The sequence below is a fragment of the Equus caballus genome, chromosome 16 (assembly GCF_041296265.1).
Source record: "Equus caballus isolate H_3958 breed thoroughbred chromosome 16, TB-T2T, whole genome shotgun sequence".
In the NCBI taxonomy this organism is placed as follows: domain Eukaryota; kingdom Metazoa; phylum Chordata; class Mammalia; order Perissodactyla; family Equidae; genus Equus; species Equus caballus.
In genome coordinates, this window is record NC_091699.1 from 85,583,617 (window position 1) to 85,609,442 (window position 25,826).

General features: G+C 50.0%; 1 protein-coding gene across 5 annotated transcripts in view; it reads right to left on the reverse strand.

Moving 5' to 3' along the window:
* Window positions 1–25,573, reverse strand: part of NMNAT3 (nicotinamide nucleotide adenylyltransferase 3) — a 116,373-nt gene extending 90,800 nt beyond the window's left edge. For 4 of the 5 annotated variants that reach the window (XR_011427043.1, XR_011427042.1, XM_005600959.4 and 1 more), the window contains exon 1: window positions 25,238–25,523. The gene's annotated coding sequence lies outside the window, so the exon portion shown is untranslated. Of the gene's footprint in view, window positions 1–25,237 lie in introns of all 5 variants that reach the window. The other variant, XM_001917426.4, reaches the window with a different exon arrangement.
* Between the last annotated feature and the right edge of the window lie 253 nt (window positions 25,574–25,826).

Sequence of the window (25,826 nt, forward strand, 5' to 3'; positions counted from 1 at the left end):
GAAGGTGCTTAATAAATGCTTGCTGAATAAACGAGGGAGGCATCTAGCCAGGAGCCAGCTGCTTCCTTCTTTTCCTGGGAGCTCTTCTGTCCACCTGGAAAGTCCCTATCCCCTCAGTGTCTCCATACCACCTTCTCCAGTTTTCCATCAAGGAATGGTGCCATCACCCAGTAGTCGTGTGCAAGCAATTCTGGGCCCCTTTCTTTTCCTCCCACCACCCTCCTCTAATTCATCCATCACCGAATCCTGTACACTCCACTTCCTAGATCTTTGTCTGATCTCCCTTCCCCTCCATCCCCTCTATAATGCCCAGCTCTGGCCTTCCTTGCGTCTACGGGGCTGCCGCATGGCCTGTCCTGCTCCCCCCTCTCCCGTCCAGCCTCTCCTGAATACACATCTGAGCTGTCCCTCCCCTTCTCCCCTGTCCTCAGGCTGGAACCCAAGCTTGTTGACAAGGTGGAGAGGTGGCCCGTGATGTGGCTTTTGCTGGTCTATACTTCTCAGCTGCTAGCAGTCAGTGCTCAGCCCCAGCCCAGTGGTCACTGGGCACCCAGCCACCAGAGAAGCCCTCTGCCCCAGGCTTGGCTGGCTGGTAAAGCAGAACAAATGGTCAAAGCAGAGAATCATTCAAAAAATGTCAGCATGAACTTCAGCTTTAAATTAAACCCATACAAGTGATTTGATGCAGGGCCAAGGCCTTGATTTTGGAGCAGGGACTGGAGCTTTCACAAACCCCATCCGTCGGCGACAGTTCCTGTCCAGTTTCTTTTTGGTGGAGAGGGTACTGAAAAATGCACAAGCAGCACACGAGGGCAGAGTCTGTCTTGACTTTCCAATTCTCCTGCCTCCACCACGACCAATCTCCACCACCACTTATCTCTTATCTTTCCTAGTCTAGCTCTTCACCAACACCTCAGGGGGTGGCGGGTGGGGAGGGCAGCCACTCTCACCATTTTGAGTCTTTTTTTTTTCAGATTTTATTTTTCCTTTTTCTCCCCAAAGCCCCCCAGTACATAGTTGTGTATTTTAATTGTGGGTCCTTCTAGTTGTGGCATGTGGGATGCCGCCTCAGCATGGCTAGATGAGCAGTGTCATATCCGTGCCCAAGATCCAAACCAGCAAAACCCTGGGCCACCGAAGCAGAGCGCGAGAACTTAACCGCTTGGCTACGGGCTGGCCCCTGCTTTGAGTCTTTTCAAGGCATTCAAATCATCCCTCAAAAAAACCTTTTATACTCATAATCCATCAGTTTCTGTAATATTTAATAGTTATGTCACTTATTAGCAAGTACAGCTGGCACCAAACTGTCATAAAAACAAACACAACTGCCTGGTCCATGTAGCAGGCATGAGCTGGGGCAGGAGAACACGGGCAGGGGCCATAGCCCAGGCCTGGCGGGGGAAGGGAGGGCGTGCATATACGTCACCCACCTCCCCACTGGATTCTGAGCTCCAGATGGAGGGGCTGAAGCTCGCTGCCTTCTTGGTCTCTGTGTCCAGCACAGGCCTGGACCCTGATCTAGGCTGAGGAAACTGCTGAATGGAGAGCTGAGTCTCGCCTCAGACCAGCTCAACCCCCACTCCAGATCAACCAGCAAACCCAGGCTGCCGAGACATCCTCCCCTCCCTACTGGGACTCACTCCCTGCCCGAGTCCCACATGGTGACGTGTTCTAACTCAGACCCAGGGCATGAGGCATTTCAGAGCCAGATGCCAGGGAGCAGAGACACTGTCTAGTGCAGCCTCATGGGTCCCAGCTCAGGAATCTGGGGACAGGCTAGGAGATCTGTCAGGGGCACATGGGGCCTTGTGACCAGCACTTTGCCTCCCACCTCCAGCTTGGACTCCTTTCCTCTCTTGTCCCTGGGTCCCCGGAGCTGGCAGAGCCCTCAGCACACACAGTCCCGTGCTGGCACAGCTCCAGGCTAAGGACGGCTCTGGAACATCCCCGCTTGCCTCACTGTCTAATGGGTGAGAGTCATAGGGCAAGACTCACACCTATCATTCCCCTTTCTCTCCCATGGCCGGGGCACGAGAGGGACCCGATCACCTAAAGAGCGAGCCTTCAGCAAGTTAACACACAGATGAAAATAAAGTCAACTGCAGACCAGGGGGCTGATTTAAATGTAATGCTGAACCCCCCACCCGAGAGCCGGACCCGACTCAGAATAAGGGCGGCGAGGAGAAGCCCAGCAGTGGGCAGATGTCCGGCAGGTGGACCGACTGGATGCTGGGTTACAGAGCAAAGGCATAAATGGAGATGAGCCTGCTTCCTGGGCTCACAAACAATTCCCTAGCAAGACTGACCTCCTTTTCATGCTCAAAGAAGTTGTGTGCCTTTCAACGCTTCCAATAATATCACAAAGATAAGATGCAACACAGTAAAGACGCTGCTGTCCTGATTATGGGACTGAGGCATGCAGAATCTAAGGCAAGCAAAACCAGGATGTCTCTCAGGCCAATTCTACTTTTGACTTGAAAACTGGGCAAGCCCCCTTCTTGGCCCCTCTTACTTAGTTCATCACAAAAATCTACATGGACACAGAGGATCCAAATAAACCGGCTGGCCATGGGATTGATTTTATCAACAACTGTACGTGATAACCGTGCTTTTTCCAACACAAACGTTAAAATCATTCCAAACTCCTTGACTGCCATTAGTAATCCTGTCATTCAGCAAACATCAGTAGCAGGCAGGGTTCCAGGAACCAGTGAGACAGAAGGGAACACCACATTCCTGCCTAGAGGGCTCACCTGTCTGTGCCGGCGGGGCACAGCCAGATAACTGATGTTCCCCAACCAGGATGGTAAGAGCTGGCATATATGGAAACAGAGGGAGCCTGCATGCACAGAAGGGGACCCCCCGTCTAGCCAGGCTGAAGGAGGATTGCAAAGGGGGTATGGAAGTGTTCCAGGATGAAGTTACAGGTGTTTGGGGTTTTGAAGGATGAACAGGAGTTAGGCAGGTAAATGAGTTGGGAAGAGGAAACAATGTTTGCAAAGCTTGGGAATGTGGGAGGCCATGGGGCACATCAGGGCTGCAAGAATCACAGAGTAACCAAGGTTGTAGGGGCAGAGGGTAACGAGGTTCCCAGGTCCAGGTTGCCAAAGGCCTTGTGTTCTATGTTGACAAGGTCAAACCTGATCCTGTATTGGCGGCTGGTGAGTCCTTGCAAGGTCTTACACAGGTGAGTGATCAATCCATGAGTGACTACCTGAGGGTCCCCTGAGCAGCTGACAGCACACAGGGACGCCTTCCTCTATTTGCTGCTCCTGAGGCAACAGCAACTTAAAAGCCTCATTCGCAGGCAGCCTGCCTTGCCTTCCCTAACGCCCTTTCTCTGAGGCCACAGCCTCTCTCAACTGTGTTCTAATTTCAAGAAGTGATAAACATATGCTCATGTTTCCCTTTACAAGTTTTTGATTATCAGCCTGGCATTGTAGCTGCAAATTACCCATTTTCTATTGTAATTATTTTTACTTCTCTAGATGAAGAAGGAAAAGAAGCACTTTCAAATGACTAAAGTGCCTGAGCCACAGAGGGAGGGAAGAATTAAGCACTGCTGCATCTTTTGCCAACGGCAATATAATAGCAAGAGTTTGAAAAATGACATGCAGGCTCGTGGGCTGTGTGAGGCCCGGCCTCTGGATGGTGCATTTGGTCACTGTGATCAGTTTACCTACAACTCAGCCCAGATCGCAGCAAAGCGGGGCAGGGAGGGGCTCCACTGGAGGCAGAACTGCTCCTGGGGCTGCTCCCAAGAACAGCGCCTTGAAAACTGGCTGCTTCCGGTGCCAGGCAGGTACCTTATGCTCTTGGGCACTAAGGCCTGCTGTTTCTGCTTCCAGTAGGAATGATAAAAGATGGGAAAGTCACTAATTCAGATGCATCCAAGCAACTGAAACGTTTGGTCATATTACAATTAGAATTCCACAAGGATCCAGGCTGGCTACCTTGCACGGGGAACTTTTCTCAAGACCTGGCTTGGGGCCATGTCTGGCGGCCTTTCTGTCCTGGTGGGGACTGGCTGGGATGCAGGGGAGGAAGAGCCTTAGGGATGGATGGGAGGCAATGAATTTAGGTCACTAAGTGAAGTGAAGAGGATGCTAGCATGCAAAGTTGCAGACCTATTGGCAGCTTAAAGTCCCATTTAATTGGCATGTAACATTAATGGACAGAGTGGCACGTAAATGAGAACCGCGGCTTTGTGGTTTGAAGGTGCTGTTGACAATCTGTTTCCAAAGTGCAGTTAGGACAAACTAAATAGTTTTCTTGTTGCGAGGACTTGCTCATCAAGAAACCACGTCCGGACCATCTAAATTCCTAACAGCTGGGGCCGGCCCAGTGGCGCAGTGGTTAAGTGTGCGAGTTCCGCTTCAGCGGCCTGGGGTTCGCCTGTTCAGATCCGGGGTGTGGACATGGCACCACCTGGCAAAAACCATGCTATGGTAGGCATCCCACCTATAAAGTAGAGGAAGATGGGCATGGATGTTAGCTCAGGGCCAGTGTTCCTCAGCAAAAAGAGGAGGATTGGCAGATGTTAGCTCAGGGCTAATCTTCCTCAAAAACAAAAATAAAAATTTGTAAATTCCTACAGCTTCCATATGTGATGGTGCTCAGTCCTGGGGACCAGGGTGCAGAGGACACAGTCCCTGCTCTCAAGGCACTCTCTCCAGTGGGTGGGTCAGATATGGAAAAAACAAGCAGCTACTTAAACATTCAAAATGCCATTTGTGGTCAAAGCAAAAAATCCTATCACTGTAGCTGCGGAAGTTCCAAATATTGCTCTCTTTTCACATTTTAAACCCTCAAGAATGATAATAAATCACAATCATCATAAATCAATAATAATAGCAACAATGACAACAGCTAAAAGGTATTTAGTGCACTAGAGAGCAGGCACTTTTTAGGTCTACTAACTCATGTTTTGGCAGCACCGATACTGTGCCTGTAACTTCGCTGTCTTTTGTTTTATCTTTGCAAACACTGTGCAGAGAAGTATTATCATCTCATTTCTGAGGGGACATGGAAGCTTGGGCTCATCCAGAGATGTGGCACCAGGAAACACAGAGGACAAGCTCCTGTCTGATCACGAAGGCCGGGTCTTTCACTCCCCGCTGCCTTGAAGGCCTGGACACCAACCGGGCACAGACAACCCCAACCACCCCTCCAGCCCAGCCCCAGGCTCTCTGATCCAAGATGGGCTCATTCATTTTTGTAGGAAACAAGAGATGTAGTCAGCATATCAGCCATCCTTTAGACATCAATCATAAATTCTTCCCTCAGGAGCAAAGTGTTTTCCTTCCTGTGTATCTCAAGATTCTTGCCCGAGTAAGGAAAGAGCAGGTTAACGTGCAGGGACTCATTCCTCAACAGCAAAGGCAAGGGGCCTCCACTCAAAGTTCAGCCTCCACTCAAAGTTCAGCAGGGGTGCATGAGTCATGTCATGGGGGGGTGTGTATGCACGTGCGCACAGTAGGGAGTGTGCTGGGGTGTGGGGGGGTGTGTGTGATGGGGGCGTCACATGGGAGCATGCATTGTAGGGGCTTCTATGGTGCGGAGTCTGCCATGGAGGGGTTTGATGGAGGATGGGTCTATAGGGTGTCTCACAGGGAGGTGTGCTGTGGATGGGAGGGGTGGGGACGGGTGAGAGGGGCTATGCTGCACTGTGTGTGGTATAAACCATGTTGTGGGGTGGATGTTTCATGGCAGGGATGCTGTGGGCTGTGTATGTGGGGGTATGTATTGAGGGGCTGAGCCATGAGGGTGTACTGTGGGGGGTTTGCTGTGAGAGTGGGACATGGGGGTGTGATATGGAGTATGTTGTGGGGTTGTGCTGTGGGATGCATCATGGCGGGTAGAGGTGTCTTGTGTGGGGGGCAGTAGACTGTGTCATGGGGGTACAGTGATGGGACATTGTGGGGCTGTCTGTGAAGGTGTGTCATGGGTGTGCTGCGGTGTATCATGGTGGAGTGCTGAGGGCAGGGAGGACCCTGAAGTCCAGAGAGGTGCCTCAGGTCCCTGGTCACTGTTGTGGGGCACCAGAGAGAGCCCACTACCAGACCTGAGAAGGCCACTCCTGCCCGCTGCACCTGCCCAATCCCCATGATGGCAAGCTCACACCCCAGCACCCCCACTTTTCCCCCAGCACATCCCTGGGCTCAGGATACCCAGTGGGGCATGGGGTGGCCCAATTCTGGAGTTCTGCTGGGTGGAGGAGCCTGGGAAGCCCCCTCTCTTCCTCACCCACTTACACCCGCCTGTCAGGGGCAGGGCCCAGGTGGTATTTGCAAGTCGCATCCAAAGAAGCTTCCACACAGCTCACCCAGGGCTCACTGCCAAGGCGACCCTCCCAGGGAAGCTCCAGGATACCGCACAGGTGAAGGAAGGCAATGTCCTTGGCCTTCTGGGCAGCAGGGCCAGCACACAACGCCGCAGTCTCCCTCCCAGCGCAGCAGCCTCTCTGAAGCACCCCGCCTCCCACTCCGGCTCACTTCTCCCAGCCTCCGCCCATCTGACAGCAGCAGTGTCGATGGCTGGACCCACGGGGTGGCAAACGCTGAGAGCTCAGGCACGTAGGTGAGGCAGCGGCTGTTGTTTGGAACGTCCATGTTCATTCTTCCCCAATCTTATATGAAAGGCTTTCAAGCAGAGCAAAGCTTAAAGAACACCTGCATGTTTTCAAGTGAACACCTGGATGTCCCCCACCTAGATTCTACTGTTACCATCTCATTAGGCTTGTTTTGTCATGTATCTATCCCCTGACCCATTCATTAGTCCAGCTTATTTTGTTGATGCCTTTCAAAGTAAGCTGCGGATGGCAGTGCATGTCCCCTGAACACTTCACCACGCGTGCCAGTAACTAGAGTCAGCGTTTGTTTAGCATTCTCTTTTCCTTTCTGAGCATACAAGGAAATGCACAAATCTTGAGGTCACCATTTGAGGAACCTTAACAAATGCTGCACCCATGTGACTCCAACCCCTCTCAAGATACAGAACATCCCATCACTCCAGAAAGTCCCCTTGTGTCCCTTCCCACTCAGTCTCCCTGTCCCCCTTCCCCCAGGCAATCACTGTTGGAAATTTTTCCACCTTGGACCAGTTTTGCCTGTTTTAGAACTTTAGACATCACTGGAGTCAGACAGTGTATAGTCCTCTGTGTCGGCCTGCCACTCGGCATGATGTCTGTGAAGGTCACCCAGGTGGTGCCTATGGCTGCAGCGTGCTCTTTTTCATTGCTGAGTAGTACTCCATTCTTGGCTATACCCCAGGTTATCTGTTCTCCTACGGATGAATTCCTTTTTTTAAAGGGGAGATTATCACCTACTTGAGGTTATTCTGTAATGAAGTCACTTTCACTTGCATCCCAACCTGTTTCTCTTCTGAGGGAAAGATGAGGCCTGCTCAGAGATACACAGCTCTGCCTGACTCATGAGAGGGTATGAAGAACAGAAACAGCATATTCCAACGCCTTTGGGAAAAAAGATCGAAAAGCACCACTCTAGAGTAAAGACCACCCCCCCCCCAAAGTGTGATGGAAGGCAAGATGATTCTAGGCAAAAAGTTTAATGTTTGTTTTTACAGTTACATCCCATTTCCGGCCTGTGAAACTAGTTTTTCTATATAAAGGGAATACATAGTTTGCTTTTTAAATAAATATGTTTAAATTTAAAAAAACTTTATTTAAAGAAAAATATTAAGCAAATATACAGGGAGGTAAAGATATGGAGAAAATCATGAGACATATGCAGATGACTGAGGTGCACCTAGAGCAGTGGTCGTCAATCCTGGAGACACGTTAAAATCACCTGGGAGCTTTAAAAGCCACCCATGCCTGGGTTCCTCCCCCAGAGCCTCTCAGGTAATTGGTTGAGGTGTATCTAGGCATCAGTAGGTTTTAAACGCTCCCCAGGAAGTTCTGTGCAGCCAGGATGAAAAGAATGGTTTAGAAGGCTGTGGTTCTCAAAGTGTGGTATCAACAGTACTTGGGCACTTGTTAGACATGCAAATTCTCAGGCCCCACTCCAGACCTACTGAACCAGAAATTTAGGCCGGGGCCAGCAATCTGGGTCAGGTGGTTCTGACACAGCTCAGCTTTGAGAACCACCACTCAAGGGGTGATGTGACAAGCCCTAAAAGCTGCCTCTACCTAGCTCCCAAGACGGAGGTCTAGATCATGCTACCAATCCAGCCAACGTCAGCCAGCTCTGCCTGATCCAGACCCCAGGAAGCCCTTCTCCTCCCTAGAACAGAGAGGGTGGGTGGAGGCCAGGTGGTGAGCAGCTGCTGACCAATTACCAAAGCAATGACATCCTAGGGTCCACTGTGTCTTAACCTCAATTAATCCACACACCAGTTAATCAGCCGCCAGAAAATCCAATGTTGACTGTAATTTTATTTTCACCATGATTTTTGATTATCACTGACCTCCTTCCACTCCATTACCCTTGTTAATTGAGAATTGACTATGCAGTTAAAATGAATGTTTCCTCCACTAACAGAGCTGTACCAGATTCATCTTAAAGTCCCCTGCAGCTTAAAAAATGTGATGAGTCTACAGATATATTGATCTGATACAATTCATTTCACCAAGAAGTTATGAAATTACCACTCAGAGGTCACCTATTATGCGTTCCTATGTCCAAAGGCTTATAGGAAAGCAAGAGAGTTTTAGTTAAAGGATAACACCATCTTTAGAGAGCTAAACCAGAAGTTGGCCAAGTCTGGCCTCTCGGTTAACAGCAATGACTGTATTAAGAGATGCTCAGCACAGGTCTCCAGATTTGGCAAAGTCCTTGACAATACTGAGAAGATAAGGTAAGAACAAACATTGTGAGGGCTGCCCCTCTGCACCGGCTGGCTGTTTTGATAAGGAAAAATGCAAAGAAAGAGGAGGCTAATAGGAGATTAGGGAATCTGATTATCTTCTTCCAATGTTATGTTTGAAAAATAAACTTTCATGCAAAACCCAAAAGATTACAGAATTTGCCAACAAAAATGTGCTGGGGAATCTGCAGTGACAAATGGAATTCCTAAGTACAGCAGTCCCCCCTTATGCACGGTTTCGCTTCCCGTGATTTCAGTTACCCGCGGTCAACTGCAGGCCGAAAATATTAAATGGAAAATTCCGGAAATAAACAATTCATAAGTTTTAAACTGCACGCCCTTTCTGAGTAGCAGGATGAAATCTCGTGCCATCTCGCTCCCTCTCGCCTGGGACTTGAATCTTCCCTCTGTCCAGCACATCCACACTGTATACACTACCCGTCCCTTAGTGACTCAGTAGTCCTCTCGGTTATCAGATGACAGCTGTGGTATCGCAGTGCTTGTGTTCAAGTCACCCTTATTTGACTTAATGATGGCCCCAAAGTGCATGAGTAGTGATGCTGGCAATTCAGATATGCCAAAGACAAGCCATAAAGTGCTTCCTTTTAAGTGAAAAGGTGAAAGTTCTCGACTTAATAGGGAAAGAAAAATAATTGTATGCTGAGGTTGCTAAGATCTACAGTAACTTTTCTTACAGCATGTTGTTATAATTACTCTATTTTATTAGTAGTTGTTGTTGCTAATCTCTTAAGGAAACTTTATCACAGGAAAAAACACGATACATACAGGGTTCAGTACTATCCAGGGTTTCAGGCATCCACGGGGGTCTTAGAATGTATCCCCCACAGATAAGGGGGCCCTACTGCAGTGTGTACCACAGGAAAATGTTTGACAAAACACCACAGCCCTTTATGCATATGACGACACAGCAAAGGAAGGCTGCTGCCACGAAGGAGAGTGAGCCCAGCCGTGGAAGGACAGCCGCACGCTGCCGGGATCTGTGATCAGGCGTCACGAAGGGCTCGGCCAGCTGCCTCTCAGTTCCTTGACTGGGACTGACTATAAACAGCTCAAGAAAAGCAGCTGTAAGACTGGAGAGCCAGAATCAGGCCAGACGGGACCTCCTCTCAGGCCGCCCCTCCCATCGCTGCCCTGGGCTCGTCACGCCCTCCGCCTCTGCTCCAGAGCACCAGGCGGGTTCCACCTCAGCCCGAGACTGAGTGCATCCTAAGGGCTCGGCAAAGTGCTTTTTAATGGAAACTTTTCATTATAAGAAATTACAACACACAGAAAAGCAGAGCGAAGAGTATAATGAACAGCCACACAGAGGTCTCCAAACGATCGACACATTTCCACGTTTACTTCACCTTTTTCCCCTGAGGTATATTAAAGCACACTGAACACCAGGACATTTCACCTCTAAAGACTTCAAAAATAAAGGACACTTCCTAAAATAGGGCACTTTCTTACGTCTCCACAATACTATGATCACACCTGACAAAATTAACAGTAATTAACAAAAATCCCTCAATATCGTTTGATACCAGTCCAAACATCAGTGTATGTCTTTTCAGGAGATAAAATGCTGATGCAACTGCAGTGACCCTGAGAGAGAGCAGATGTGAGTGCCCCACCAGGCCCTCAGGAAGCAAATAAGTCCCACCCCTGTCCCACCTGGGGTGCCATCATTCCCAGAGGGAGGAGGAATTCCCTTGAGTGGGGGCCTCCTTTCGGAGAGTTGGGGGACCTTGCTCCCAAGCCCCTTCCAGTCAGCCTATGAGGGGTCATCTCTCTTGCCTCACTCAGTGACCAGTTTTGTCCAGGAGGCTGGATCTGGAGTCAGAGGAACCCAGCTTGTAGTCCCAGCCTTGCCAGTGACAAGCTGTCTGACCTAGAGCAAGTTGGCTCACCTCTTGGAGCCTCTGTTTCTCCACTGTGATATGGGAAAAAAGGCCTGCCTCAGCGGGCTGCCATGAAGATTGAATGACAGTGACACAGGCTGTCACAGAGCACCCAGCACACTGCCTGGGCCGTAACAAGCCCACCGCAGTTTAGCTGCTGACACTTGGGGTGGCAGCAACAATCTTTAAGGCCATAGGGGCAGCCAAAGGCATTAGGGTGAGTGAGGGCCAGGCAGAGAGGCCTGAATCCAGCCGCAGGGCTCCGCCTGATGGAAGAGATGGGCGGGTCAGCCCAGCCCTTGCTCCTGCTTCCTCCGCGTAGGATGGTGTTGCTAGGTGGCAGGCTGAGGAACTGGAGGAGGAAGGTTCCTGCAGGGGGCCTGGGCCACCCATCTTGGCCATCTCGTGCTTCCTACTGGCCTCCTACTAGGCCTGAACCTCACCTCAGAGGCACCAACCTTGGCTCTTCATAGACACCTGCTGATGAAGACATCAGCTTCTCTCCCTTTACTCTGTTAATGATCACCACTGCCTACCACCATCACCACTGTCCGCCATCAACATCTACTAACGTTCTAGGAGCTTTGCTGGGTAACTGTCCGACATTATCTTCCTGACTCCACGCTCCAGTCTTTTACCACCATCATCACTGTCTGCCAGCAACATCACTGTTTATTAAGCATCTACTAACATTCTAGGAGCTGTGCTGGGTAATTGTCAGACATTATCTTCCTGACTCCACACTCCAATCTTTTGAAAAAGGCATGATTATCCCCTTTTCCTTAGTGGCTTAAAACAACATACATTTTATTATCTTACAGTTTTGGAGGTCAGAAGTCCAAAAGGGGTCTAATTCGGCTAAAATCAAAGCGTCTTCAGGGCTGCGTTCCTTTCTGGAGGATCCAGTAGAGAATCCATTTCTTGCCTTTTCCAGCTTCCGGAGACTGCCACAGCCCTGGGCTCATGGCCCCTCCATCTTCCAAGCCAGCGCTGGCCGCCTGACCTTTCTCACCCTGCATCACTCCCGCTGACTCCCCTGCCTTCCTCTTTCACTTATAAGGACCCTTGTGATTACATCGGGCCCACGTGGATGATCCAAGATCATTCCAAGGTCAGCTGATCATCTGCAACCTTAATTCCCCCATGCCACGTAACTGAACATATTCACAGGTTTCAGGGATTGGGACATGGACATTTTGGGGACCATTATTCTGTCCCCCACAACAGGTGAGGAGACTGAAACTCAGAGAGGTAATGGGGCTTACTCAAGGTCACACAGCTATTAAGTGATACTAGACTCAGAAGTCAGATTATGGGCACTGACATCTAGCTCTGCTCTTGCTACTACACTGTGTGATCTTGGGCAAGTCACTTCACCCCTCTGGCCTGATTCCTTACCTATAAAATGAAAAGGCTGTCTAACTGCTAAGATTTCTTCTAGCAGCCAGTCTGTGACCCTCTGAGGATCTGGGCATTCCCCTAACAATGTACGTGGGAAAGTCCAGGGCCCCATGAAACCCTCACCCATCTGTCCACACTGAGACTCAAGTATGGACCATGAGAGGGAGAGATGCAGACCTGGTCATGGCGTGGACAGCCTTCTCCCTCCTGGCTGGAATTTTCCAAGCCTTTTGTCCTGGGAACCGTGGAGACACGTACTTAAGGGCACCTGATTGCCTTACCCCCAGGCCCTCCCAGCACAGCACAGAAATCTGATGTCAACTATTATGTGTTTTCCTCCCAATTCCCAGCTTAGAGGAGAGTAAAGATTAAGGTTTCTTTATATAAAGAAAAGAAAAACAGTGAGAAGATCAGACGGTAAACATGCAGGGATGTGCGGGCTCATTTGTTGAGAGTTCCCAAACCAAGGCAGAAAAAAGCTCCTCTTCTTTTCTTTTTTCTAATGCACTTTTTAAAAAAGCACTTTTTATTACAGAAAATTTCAAACATACACAAAAGCAGAGACATTAGCTCAAAGAACCTTCTCTTAACTCCTAGGCTTACCACCTCCAGTTTGGGCACAGACTGAAATTCAAATTCTGGATCACCATCTGCAGTGGGCAGCCCCATGTGTCATCTCTTTGTTTCAAAAACTGCTCTGCCACCACTCCTTATGGTGCTGGAAAGTCTGTCAATCAAGAGGGCCAGAAAACTTTAACTTCCTGGAAAAAGCAATTGGTCCAGGAGTAGACACATGTCCCTACAGGACAAGTCAGAGCTCCTTTTCAAATAAGGAAACTGGACAAAAGAGTGTCTTCTTCTGAAATCAGGAGCTATAAACTTCCATTGTCCCAACCTTAGAAAATGAATCCAACAAAGTGGTAGGAATTGCTTAAAGATAGAGATTCCTGGTGCCATCATCTGAGCACCTAGATCTAGCTGTACCTGATACCCTGAAACTTTTCTATTATAATAGCCACAATCGTAGTTTTGCTTAACCTGGTTTGAGTCAAGTTTCTATTCCTTACAACAGAAAGAATTCTGAACATCCACCCACCCCAGAAAGCCTTCTTTAAAGCAACAAGCACAACTGTCATTTTTTAAGGTTATAGTTTAGCCTCCTTAATTTAACAAAAACAATCTATATTCCTTAAGGAATACATTTCCTAACAGAAACAGTAAAATTATAGGATTTAAGGATACTTCCTCAACAAGGGAAGAATTCAATTTTGCTGGATTTTTATCAGGACAGCAACTCATTGATGATATCATCACTACGTGATGACCACCCACAACAGCTTTCCTCAACGACCCCTGCTGGTGCGACTTTTGGATAGGACAAGCTGTCAGAGAGTGGTCCTGAGCCGACCAGGGAGACTGCACAAAAACTGGGCTTTGGGTCTGAGTCTCCTGGGGTACACCCACGAAGCAGGCAGAACAGGATGGGACCCGATTCCAGTTTCAGCGACAGACTGAGGGAGGAGCCACACAGGCATGAAGTGGTAACTGCCACTCAGAGATACGGCTGCAAGCGAAATTAGAGGCGGTGGAACACAGGCCACCCAGAAACCTGTACTCCGTCACCTCCTCCTGCCCTTCCTTCTTGCCCGCTCCTCAGCACAGGCCTCCTCTGTATGGTGTGGACACAGCTCCCGGTGCTAGGCAGAGTGGCAATGAGCTACAATGGCCACCGTCCATGACCCGTGGGAGCCCACGGTCCCGGGAGAGGAGGCACGGTAAGTCACTATGGGATGAGATGGGGCCCTAGCAGAGGAGGATGCACATAAGTGGCCCGAGCTCTCGGGGAAGGCTTCCTAGTCTATCTCCCACAGGAAAGAGGGCAGCTGTCTGTGATTCCCTGCAGCAGTATCTATGAGAACAGCAAACGCAAGCAGCCCAGTGCCCATCCACAGGGAACCAATGATGTGAACGAGGCAGCGCCGCACAATTGAATACTGAGCATCAGAGAGATAGATGGACAGGAGAGTGAGAGAGAGGAAGGGAGGCAGGAGGGCGAGAACCCTCTACGTACCGATAAGGAAATCTCTCCCAGATACATCATCAAGCGAAAAAAAAAGAGCAAAGTGCAGAACAGCGAGGATAGAATACTGTGTTTTGTATACAAAGGGTGAAATACAAAAATACCTATACACTCTGAAAGAATATAAAGAAACATAACAGTGATTGTCTATGGGGAGGTAGGGGTATGGGATATGGGATGAGAAAGAACATTTTCATCATCTACATTTATATTTTTTCTTAACTTTCCAATCATGCAAATATGTTACCTATTCAGAAAAAAAAATTTAAAACAAAATGTGAAGCTTCTGTGGCATTTAAGGTAGTTCTCAAAGGCACAGTTAGACACGTTTGGGGCTGTAGCTTAATGTATTTTCCAACATAGCCATGAGGTGACCCTGACATGCCTCCACGGAGAGGGAGGTGTATGTTCCGTCCCCCTGGAGCTGGGCGGGCCAGGGAATATGGGAAAAGCTATGCTGTGAGACTTCCGGGGTGGGGGGAGGGTCACGAGAGGCGGTGCAGCTGCCCCCAGCCCTCCTGGGAGACCTGCTCTTAGACCCCAGCTGCCAGGCTGTGAGGAAGCCAGGCCGCACGCAAGGCGTTCCAGCCACCAGCCTGGTGCAGGCCCCAGCCTCCAGACCCTGAGTGAGGGGGCCTCAGAGGTGGCTCGAGCCCCAGTCGCTATCTGACTGCCACTGAATGAGAGCCCCAGAGCAGGATCTGCCTCATTGAGCCCATCAACCCCTGGGACTGTGACAGAGAACAACTAATTGACTGTTTTCTTTTAAGCCCTACATTCTGAGACGTTCTTGTTTGTGCCTTTGTCTTAGGCTTGATTTTCCAACATGGAAGCTTTCTGAGATGCTTGAAACAGTTTGCCCATAACCCAGGGAGGCAGCAGAAACCACCCGAGAGGGGCGAGCATTTGGTTGCCCTGTGAAAGTAGGAAAAGTCTAGAACAAATGAACATCAGACTCTGGATGCCTAGGAGAACCACAAGAGGCACCACTCAGCAGGCTGCTGGCTACAAAGGTCTGGGCTCCAGAGAGGGGATGTGATGGAGGCAATGATGCGGGAGGCGTCTACGTAAAGGTGGTAGTTAATAACCAGGGGTGTGGACGAAATCAGCCACGGGCAGTGTGCAGACAAGAGGGGGCTAAGGGAAGTGCCCTGGGATGCCCCACTGAGAACGCCAGCAGGGGAAAGGCAGCAGGTAGAGAACCAAAGAGGAAACACTCAGGCGGAGGGAGGAAAATCCAAGAAAGAAGGGGTCAGAGGTGGGTGTGGTCAGAGGCCTCAGATGTTGCACAGGAGACGGGGAGAGGGAAAGCCCGGGAGATCTGGCGAGGTGAGGGTCACTGGTGACCACAGCAGAGCAGTCTTCCCAAAGTGGCAGGGAAAAAACCTTAACATCTCAATGCATTCCCACTAATACAAATTACTTCAACCAAACTTTATGAGACCAAATAGCAAGTAATTTGGGGCTCCCTGCTTTATCTTCTGAGCAACATTAGGGGAAAAAAGGAAGAAAAGAAAAAATCAAAATGCACTTGATAGAAGGAAAAAAGGAAGGGAGATGAACATTGCCAAACCGAATAACTACTTTAGGTGACTAAAGAGGCACGAGGTGATCTAACCAACTGCCTCTTGAATTCATCTTTTTTTTTTTTTTTAAAGATTTTATTTTTTCCTTTTTCTCCCCAAAGCCCCCCAGTACATAGTTGTATATTTCTCGTTGTGGGTTCCTCTAGTTGTGGCATGTGGGACGCTGCCTCAGCGTGGTTTGATGAGCAGTGCCATGTCCGCGCCCAGGATTCGAACCAACGAAACACTGGGCCGCCTGCAGCGGAGCGTGCGAACTTAACCACTCGGCCACAGGGCCAGCCCCAGAATTCATCTTTTTTTTGAGAAAGATTGAAAGATTCCTTGGTGGACCATTCACAGCACCGGCAAGGCCAAGTGGAAAGGTATGCAACAACCTGGGGAGTCCAGAGGCCTCATCTAGTGACCAATCCTGCTGACTGGTCATGGCTGCAGGGAGCACTCTGGAGAGGAGGATGCAGGCTCGGGAATCAGGGAGGGACGTCTGCCATGTGCACAGGACACGGGAACAGGGCATGGATACCAAGGATCCGCCATCTCAGAACACACGCCGAACCGTCGCTTAAAGGGAAATGGCCTCATTTCTCAAAAACAGTGGGACCTCAAATCCTTTCCATGCAAATCCTAAAACGCCCATAACTCAGAGCATATAAACTTTAGCCACTAAATCCTACGGCGCTTGTTACACGAGCAATTTCAAATCATCCCTTGGAGTCAGGCCTTCATTTGGAGTGACAAATATTCCAACAGACTTAATAATAATAAAACATCTCCGTGTTTTATTGTTTCCAGAATGCCACATGGCCCCAAACTTCTACTGTTACTCCTCCTCCCTGCACAGAAGAAAACAAGCATACAAAATGGATTGGGACCCACAAAACTACAGAGTGAATGAAGTTGAAATGTCAGCACAACCATACTGTTCGCCTCAATCGTTAATAGATACTTTGATGAAGAGCTCCCTAAATCTTTAATTGGAGACGGAGTGTTTCTGTATAAAGGCAATGACTACAAAACATTTATCACAGTGCCTAAGCCATTACTACAGAAATTCTCTCCCATCCCCTGCTATCAATGTCAGTGTGGTGAATCCAGCATTAATCTTAAAACGTGGCATATAATCGTGGGTTGATACAAACGAGGGTAAATGTTTTCTCCCAGTGAATTTTTCTTTTAAGCTCATCTTCATGTCGTTGAGAAATAACAGGAAAAATAAAGCTACAACAGAGGGGGAACACTGCCACTATAAAGATAAATCTGATTACACACTCTGGCCCTCTTTTAAAGTGCTGGGTCTCATGCTGCCCGGCTGCAGGACACTAGCATTCTGCCCTGGAAATCAAATATTGGTGGTCTATCCCAGTTCACAGGGAAAAAAATATGGTAATATTTTCCTGATTTAAAGTGTCCTTCCCATGACTTTTCTTAAACTTTTGGGGTTGGCTACTACTTAATGCAGTCCTCAATTTAGTATAAAAGGGTCTCTGATTCAGCACAGAATTAAGGGCTCAGTTATTTTCAGTTTCACGCACTGATAACGTTCACGGTGTTCGGGGAAGAATGCCACAGCAGACGCGGTCAGGGCTCTGCCCTGAGCTCTCAGGCCTCACTGTTCCAGAGAAGCCGGCTTGACTTCTGCGCGTCCGCATCTGCATCCCTTTGCCTCGGTCCTTCGCCTGGTGACTGGAAGCGGCCAGAAGCACCCAAGAATGAATTCCCTCTGAGGAGCAATGCTCAACCAACGATGGACAGCAATGGTGTGTACGCACCCAGCCCCCAAGCCCCACGAGAGGCTAATTCTGGGCTGGGTCTTCTACACTGGCTGCCGGGGATCCCCAGCAGGTTTAACTGCAGCGGTCCACACTAGGGACCTGCTTGATGGTGTGCTTCTCTGGCTCATGTCTCTACTTCTTGCTAGCGCTTCCTGGGATCTCCTCCCAAAGGAACCACACAGTCTCGAATGCTTGTCTCAAGTAGACACGTGTCACCATTTCCCAATGTAAGGCCAACTGAATGAGTTCAAGAACTGCTGCTTTAGGACAAACCACTGGCCACATACTAGGCCCTTGCCAGCACTAGGCAGCAGAAGATACAAGGGCATAGGGCCAACACAAGGAGAGCCGACGTTAAGAATATAAAATCCAGTCCTTGAGGTACTAGAGTACCAAGCCCTGAGCAGGAGAGGCCAGAGTGATGCAGGGCTGCCTCAGGAAACTGCTGACCTAGGGTGTGTGAGAGTGTGTGTGTGTGTGTGTGTGTGTGTGTGCTGGGGGCAGAGGTTGCTGAAACTTCACCAAGGACGCCACCAAAAGTTGCAAACCTAAATCCCCCCTCCCCACCCCACCACTGGGGACCCGGAGGGGAGCCAGGACGAGACAGGCTGGCAGAGGGATATGAGGCTACACGGCGGGGAGGGGCAGTAGCCATCTTCAGCTTAAAAACCCGGGAAATCTGAGTCTGCAGGGCCAGAGTGAGCACATCTTTGGGCCATTCAGCCATTGGACCCAGAGCAAGTCCCTCGACCAGAGACATGGAGGCAGGGAGCCAAGCCTGGCTTTAGAAATTGTTGATTGAGAGATTCAATAAGGATAAGACCACAGACGTAGTGCCCTTAAAACCGCAAACAGCATTAAAGATCATTATTTAACTTGGCTCATTTCAGGATTTAAAAAAAAGTTATGGGAGTAATAAAACAACATAGAAACTTCGAAATATGAAGAAAGGTTATCCACACTTCCACTGTTCAGACAGAATTCCATCCCTTTGAGGCTTCCCTTGCAGACTGTTTTCCTGATCACGTCTTTAACATGATGGCGTTCTGTTCACTGAGCATGTAAAGGCTTCCCCCGTCACTAATCTGCATATTTTTAAATATTGCTTAATATTCCATCAACCTGCTGTTCTGTACTTTGACTATCCTCCCATACTGTTTATTCAGGTCACATCTAAGTTTTCGCCATTATAAATAATGATGCATCTTTACACAGTGGCATTTTCCACTTTTCAAATTATTTTAAGACAGAATCCCAGAAGAAGCCAAAGAGGAGCAGCATTTCAGTGACACCTGAGACAGGCAGCCCTCCTACTTCCATCATCTGCAGTCCTTTGTGGCTCAAAAAATGCAAAGTGGGTAACAGACACTGGCATCCTTTTTCCACAAAAAACATTAAGACAAGATTGACCAACGGCATCAAAGAAGTTACAAAGAAGGCCAGATGGGAGAATTAGAAAGCAAAGCAATCTCTGATACTAAGTATAGGGTTCGTGCAAAAAACATTTATTTCTGATCTTTAAAATGAACATTTGAAAGCCAATAATAACCCAAGTTAGACTCCTACCCAGGAATTCGTGGAACAGGCATTCTGTCCTGATGATCACCTGCCCACAGAGAAACGTCTAGCCTTCTAAAGCCTGTTCTTTACCTGGCCTGGTGTGATTCTCTTACTGACACTCACATTCCTTCTCTCCCATATAACACTTTGTTGTTGTTGTCGTCGTTGTTATGCCCCGTGGAGTCGTTTCTGACTCCTAGTGACCCTGTACAAAGCACAGGGAACCCTGCCCGGTCTTTCTGCGCCACCCTCTCACCTTCTGACGCTCTATCCAACAATGCTTGGCTGCTATGTACAGGGTCTTCATGGCCAATTTTTTCAGAAGTGGGTGGCCAGGTCCTTCTTCCTAGTCTGTTGAGTCTGGAAGCTCTGCTAAAACCTGTCTACCGTGGGTGAATGGCATAGCTTTCTGCAACACAGCAACATGCAGCCACCACAGTATGACAACCGACAGATGGGCAGTGTGGTTCCCTGACCAGGGAATGAATGTGGGCCACAGCGGTGAGAGTGCCCAATCTTAACCGCTAGAGCAGCTGGCTATATGCCACCTACTGAGCCCCAATTCAGACGAGTTTGCATTACTTGTTTTCATCACTCTCTTCCCAGCCAATTGCAAAGCCTTTTCAACGAGCAAGCTGGCTGACAGCAGAGCTGTGACGGCTGTGGTTAGGAAGCAATTAGGCTGAACGTGTCGGTCAGCCTGTCCCACCCTCCCCTCTCTTCCAAACACTGTGATTAGGTGGGAAGGACAGAATCAAGGCACTAAACCCTCACGCATCTGCCTTTAACATGTTAACTCTGCTTCTGCAAGTCGGTTCCAACACTCCTACCAAGCCTGTGTCCTGCCTTGACAGTTCATTTTTTATAAGAGGAAGCAAGCAAAGGGTGGGGGGTGTTGATGGAAGAGAGAAGGCAGGAAGGAAGAGTGGCTCTAATTTAAAACCATCTTAGGAGCTCTAAAAAGTTCCAGGTTGACTGATGGACACATTTACACCTCAGAACCTTTTCATAAATACCCAGCACTTAACATGCACTTCCAAGAGGCATAAATACTGTCACCGTGTCAGCCTTAGGGAAGAGAGATTTCCAGAGCCACTTCTTTTCTCCTGGCTCAGTCACACAGTTACAATCCTATTAGAGCCGCACCCTGAGAATACAGCAGTCAAACCCACTCCCTGAAGAGTGGCGCGGAGGCCTTCTTGATTTCTGCAAGGAGACGGTAGTTTCCCTCTTTGCTTCGGGGAAGGTGGCAGCTCATCTCTTGTAATAATGTCTACATCTGAGACTGGTGGGATCGAAGATGTACTTTGTCTTCAGCTCTGGCCAAACAAATAAAATAAGTCTCTAATAATATTCAGTCATGGAGAGAGAATGTTTCCTGGGGCTGTTTAGATCATGTCTTATTAAAAACAGGCCTTTTAGTGCTGTTTTCTCCTTGTTCTCAGTGGAACTAAATGGGCTCGAAGGCAGGCGCGGTGTTCCTCAGGCGGGAGCGCACGGCTCTGCAGGGGAAGGATGCCGCCAGCTCACCCTGCCTCAGCTGCATGCACACAGGTGGTCCCGCCCTCCGGACAAGAGCAGTCAGCTCGGCCCTTCTTTCCTCTTGAATGGCAGGTCACCAGCTACAATGTGATAAAAATCTACCCTGGAACCTCAGCCTGGTGGCCCGGGGTACCAAAGGAGGAGAAAACAACTAGGCTCTCAGACAGGGTCACTTAGAAGGGAGAGGGCCCCAATGCCCACCAGGCCAGACCTACCCTCAGGTGAGCTGCCGACACCCAGGGCGAGATGGATGATGCTTAGAACCAGTGCACCCAATGAGACAACATCCAAGGAGGGGCTGTCAGCTCCACTGGGTTAAATAAACTGGAGCATTTGCATTATCCTCCCATTTTGAAGCCAAATCACAATTACTTTTAAAAGTACACATTCTTATAAGATTATCTTGCCAGTATAAAACATTGTCTACCAGAATTTATAGAAAAATACCATCCAACGGTCTTCAAAGGTATATAAATAAATGAGCATTAGCCTCCAACCCACATTTATGGGCCCACTCTATCTATATTGATACTGGCTATATTTCTCTATCTGTCCCACCTTTACACATTCTTGTGATGCGCTAGGCTTCTTCTTCATGGCAGTTAATCCAGTTTATAATACGACACTGCGTGTGTGTTTATGTGCTCAATTCTGTCCTTATTAATAACTGGTCTCATGATGTCTGTGGCCGCATGAGGGTCGAGACTGTGCCATTTTGGCTCAGGATGCTGATCCCTGGGACACTGCCTGAAGAATTCACAGAAGGGAGGGAGGAAGGGAGGATGATCAGCCAGCACGGTGCTGGGTACCAGGAACACCTGATCCAACAGCTGTGGAAGTGCTCACAGCCCAGCAGAGGAGGCAATTCCAGGGAAGCTGGAGAAAGGCGTGCCCGGCAGAGGTGCCCACAGGGACTATGGGGAAGCAGGGTCAATTCAGAAAGGCTTTCGTGCAATAGGCTGTGCCCTGCAGCTGCTCCAGGGATCCCAGCTTTAGGGGCTGCTCTGGCCAAAGGCAGGGACAGCAGGGCAGCAGGGAGATGCAGATCAGACCTTCACTGGGCAGGATGCCGGGCCCAGCGATGGCACTCCTGGGTGGAAAGAGCCGACCGCTCTGACTTCCAGAAGACGCTGCCACCTCATCCAAGGCACTTTTTCCCAAAAACCCATCACTGAGAACCTTAGATCTCTCCAGATTCACACCAGCAACAGAACGCCTTTCTATTCCTAGTTCCTAGATTGGCTCTCTGGGTCTATGTGTATGTGAGAGAGACAACGATAAGGGAATCAGGAGCCCACTGTGGTTTGTTCACCACCACCATGCAGAACTGCACGGCTAAAACAGCGGGGCAGGAACTGCGTCCTGAGGCCTGCCCTGCAAAATGGGATCTGTCTGTCTTTACCAGGGAACCATGATAAACGAGCCAAGACAGACACTGGTCAGGGCAAACTACTTTATTTAAGAGCTTCGACAGCCCAAAGTGGAAGATTTATCTAGATGATAAATACCTGAACTTGAAAGGCACATAAATTATAATTGTGCAATTTATTTTCTTTTAAGATTTCACATAGTCAAGCGCTTTAAGTAATGAATGAGATGCACATAAAGTTGACTTCGTTTCACACAAGCTATCCGCTTAGTGTCTGCAGAGAGCCCTTGCTTCCAGATGGGACTGAGTTCACAATCAACACCAGCCGTCTGCGTCTGGGGCCTTCTGTTTCCTCACCACAGTGGAGATCACTGGGAGGGTTACAAAGATAATAATAGTAACAGCAGCTATTATTGACTGAGCACTTAACACACCATGTGCTGCGCAGTGAGGACGGCACTTCATTTACTTATATGTGAGCATTCCTAATGCTCAAACAGCCCTGTGGGTATTGCACCTGTAGGTACAATGACTCCCATTTTACAGGTGCAAAAGCTGAGCTTTAGAGAGCTTCTGTGATGCACGTGAGGTCACAGAGGCAATTTCATCTGACTCCAAAGCTGCAGGATTCACCACCAAGCTGCAACACACCGAGAAATGCTTGGCCCTTGGCAAGTGTTTAAAGACATTAGTTATCTTTCCCTCTCTTCATGCTCCTTTCTCTGAACCGACACAAACACAGGGAAGTTTGCCTTGCGGGTTTATGCTCATCCATTCATTCATTCTGGGCCCAGTCCTCTGCTGGGTAGGATTCCTAATTGGATTCCACAGCTCCTAGACCAGTCTCATACCCACATGAGGGTGGCGGAGAGACCCGGGCAGGGGCGGCCCCTTACAGGGGATCCACACCCAGGTGTGGGTTAGAGACAACCAAACAAGGCAATTTTAGGTCTTCGTCAACCCTAGTTTCCCCCATGCTTTTGCTGTGTTTTCTTTGGCCTGAGTCTTCAGGCTGCGGACAGGCTGGCTGTGCAGGATGCCCTTTATCACACAGAACACCCCCTTCTCCTGCCCGGGCTGATGCTTTCCAGTAAAACCACTGCAGCAGATAACCCAACTCCCCCGCTAATCACCCTGCACAGGCCCGCAGAGCCCTCCCTCAGCCCTGCCTCCCAGCCTCTGCCTTCCTCGTTTCACCAGTTTTTGCCCAGAATAAGGAATAAGGACAATAGCAGCAGCAGCAGTAGTAACTTCATACGTGTCAGGCACTGCTCTCTGCATTTCAGGTACATTAACTCATTGAATCCCCATGACAGCCCTGGGAGGCAGGGGCTCGTATTATTCCTATTTTAGTTCATTTAGGGGAATAGGGAGGGAGCTAATATTTCTTCAGGGCCAACTCTATGCCAAGCACTGTGTTAAGCTTGCACAGTCAGACAATAAGTGACCTGCCCAGGGCCAGTCACAGAGCTGGGAAGTAACAAATAAGAATCTGAACCCAGGTCTGTGACTGCCTCGCCGGGCACTCCCCTTCACTCTGTGCCTGGCACTGCCACGGGCTGCGAGGGAAACAGAGCGGCTGCACAAAGACTGCCCTCGCTCCACTCTCCCTCCAGCTCCCTTCTGTTAACATCTGTCCTCTGTTTCTTGATCGCTACCCACAAACGGTGCCAGACTCCTCTCTCAGCTGTGTTCCCCGACTCTCTGGGCCCCCAAGCCTGTTTTCATGGAGCAAATCCGGAGCCTACACCAACAGTGTAAACCAAGCCAAAGAAGGAATTGGGATCATTCAAGCCAATAAAATATACCAAGCAGTTGACAGATGTTTCTGGAAGCCCAAAGCCTTCCCCTAAATCCCTGGGGTTTCAAGATCAGAGGGGTCCTCAGCGAGGGACCAGCAGGGTTGCTGCCTCTGGGGAGTTTTCTGGCCAGTTTTGGGGGTGATGTCACCAATGTAAGTGAGGAAGTAACTGATGCTCAGTCGAGGAGTGTGGGCCTCCTGTTCTGGGGGCTCAAGGAGCTGGCAGTCACAGGTGAGTTTTCTGGGAGATGAGCACCTGGCCGGAAGCAGAGGGGTTCTCCCCAGCAGGGCCAGAGGGTCAGACCCCCTCCTCTGGGCTCCCAGAGCACAGAGACCCCCCAGGCTGGAACCGTCACTCTACTTCACCTGGCCCACCCCACATGAGCTCCAGGAGGCCTGTTCTGATTTCCTCTGAATCCTCTGAGCCAGGGTGAAGTGGGCAGCAGGTAAATGTTTCAAGAACGAATGACTACACCAGTCACCTTATTAGAGTACAAGGTGTTTGGGAGATTCTCCTCAGACAAGGAAACAGGACTCAAGGAGAGGGGAAGTCAGTCTGCTCCGGGGCAGGCACCCTGTGTGCGGTCCACACCAACATCCTGCTCCCTTCACACACGCCCTCACCTCTGCTTCACTCACTGCACACCTGGAACACCTGCGGAGACATTTACCACTTCACGTCTCCACCTCCATGGGTAGCAACAGCCCCATTTTACCCAGGAGGAAGTTAAGGAACTTGCTCTGCCCCAGCTCTCTGCAGGCTGGCCCCACTGACCTTCCTTCCTCAAACAAGCCACATTCTCTCCCAACAAACATGTTAGTTCTGTTGTTCTCCACCCTGGACTCCCTGGTCATCCTGCAGCTGAGCTGGAGCATCCTTTGGGGATGGGACCACCGCTCAGGCGCTCTCCCAGCAACCCCTGCACTTTCTACCTCCACAGGCTCACCACGGTTTTAACGTATACACTCGTGCGTGCGGATTATCTGTTCGCTGTGGGTCTCTCCCACTAGACAGTGAGCTCCACGGGGGGCGGGCACCACGTTCATTTGCCACCACTCTAGCCCCCGCACTTGGCCAGTGGCGGGCACTCGGTGGCGCATAAATATCTGTTGGATACTTATTTGTCCCGGTGGCGTGCACGAGTGCTGAAGGTGCAATGCGAACTCACGTCCGCCGGGCTCTGGTCAGCCACCGAGGTACTGGGTTAGGTGGGCAACGGTGCGGTGAGAACCGGCGGCGCGCGGTGGTGGAAAGGAGGCGTCCTGGGGTCCATCTGACCCCGGATGGGCTCCCGGGCTCCGCACCCCGCTGCCACCTCTCGCCCGGAGCGGGCGCCCAGGTCTCGGCGGGCGCCACGAGGGCAAAGGTGGGCTGAGCAGGCCCGGCCCTGGCTGCGCTTACCTGCGCGTCGCGGGGCTCCGCAGAGGCACTCAGCGAGCCTCGGGGAACTGCAGGGGGTCGGGGATCGGGCGCGCCGAGGCCAGGCTCTCCGCCCGCGCGCCGCCCTGTCCCCAAGGACCCGGCGGGGACAGAGCGAGGTCTCTGCGCGCGGCGCCCTTCACGGTGGGACAACCAGGACGAGCCTGCCCCGCCCCCGCGCTGGGGGGCGGGTCTAAGGCGAACTTGACCCTGCGCCACCCCTATCCCGCTGTGGGCGGAGTCAGGGAGAAACTGAGCTCTGCGCCCCGCCCCTCAGTGGGGGCGGCATCTCAGGAGACTGGGGCCCCAGCCCCGCCCCTTCGCTCCAATCCCGCCCACTCGCCCCACCCCTGCTCCCACCCACTCGCGCCTCTGTGTTGTGAGTGCGTTATTTTTCTGTTTTGTATTCTGTCTTATTTTTATTGTAATTTAATTTTACTTTCTTTTTCAAAGACTGAATTAAAAGATATATCAAAGTAATGCCTGAGCACTTTTTACAAGCTGGAATTATCTAGATGTTCTTATGGTGAAGGCAACAGTTCCCTCTCCCTTGTTGCCCACGCACGGCCCT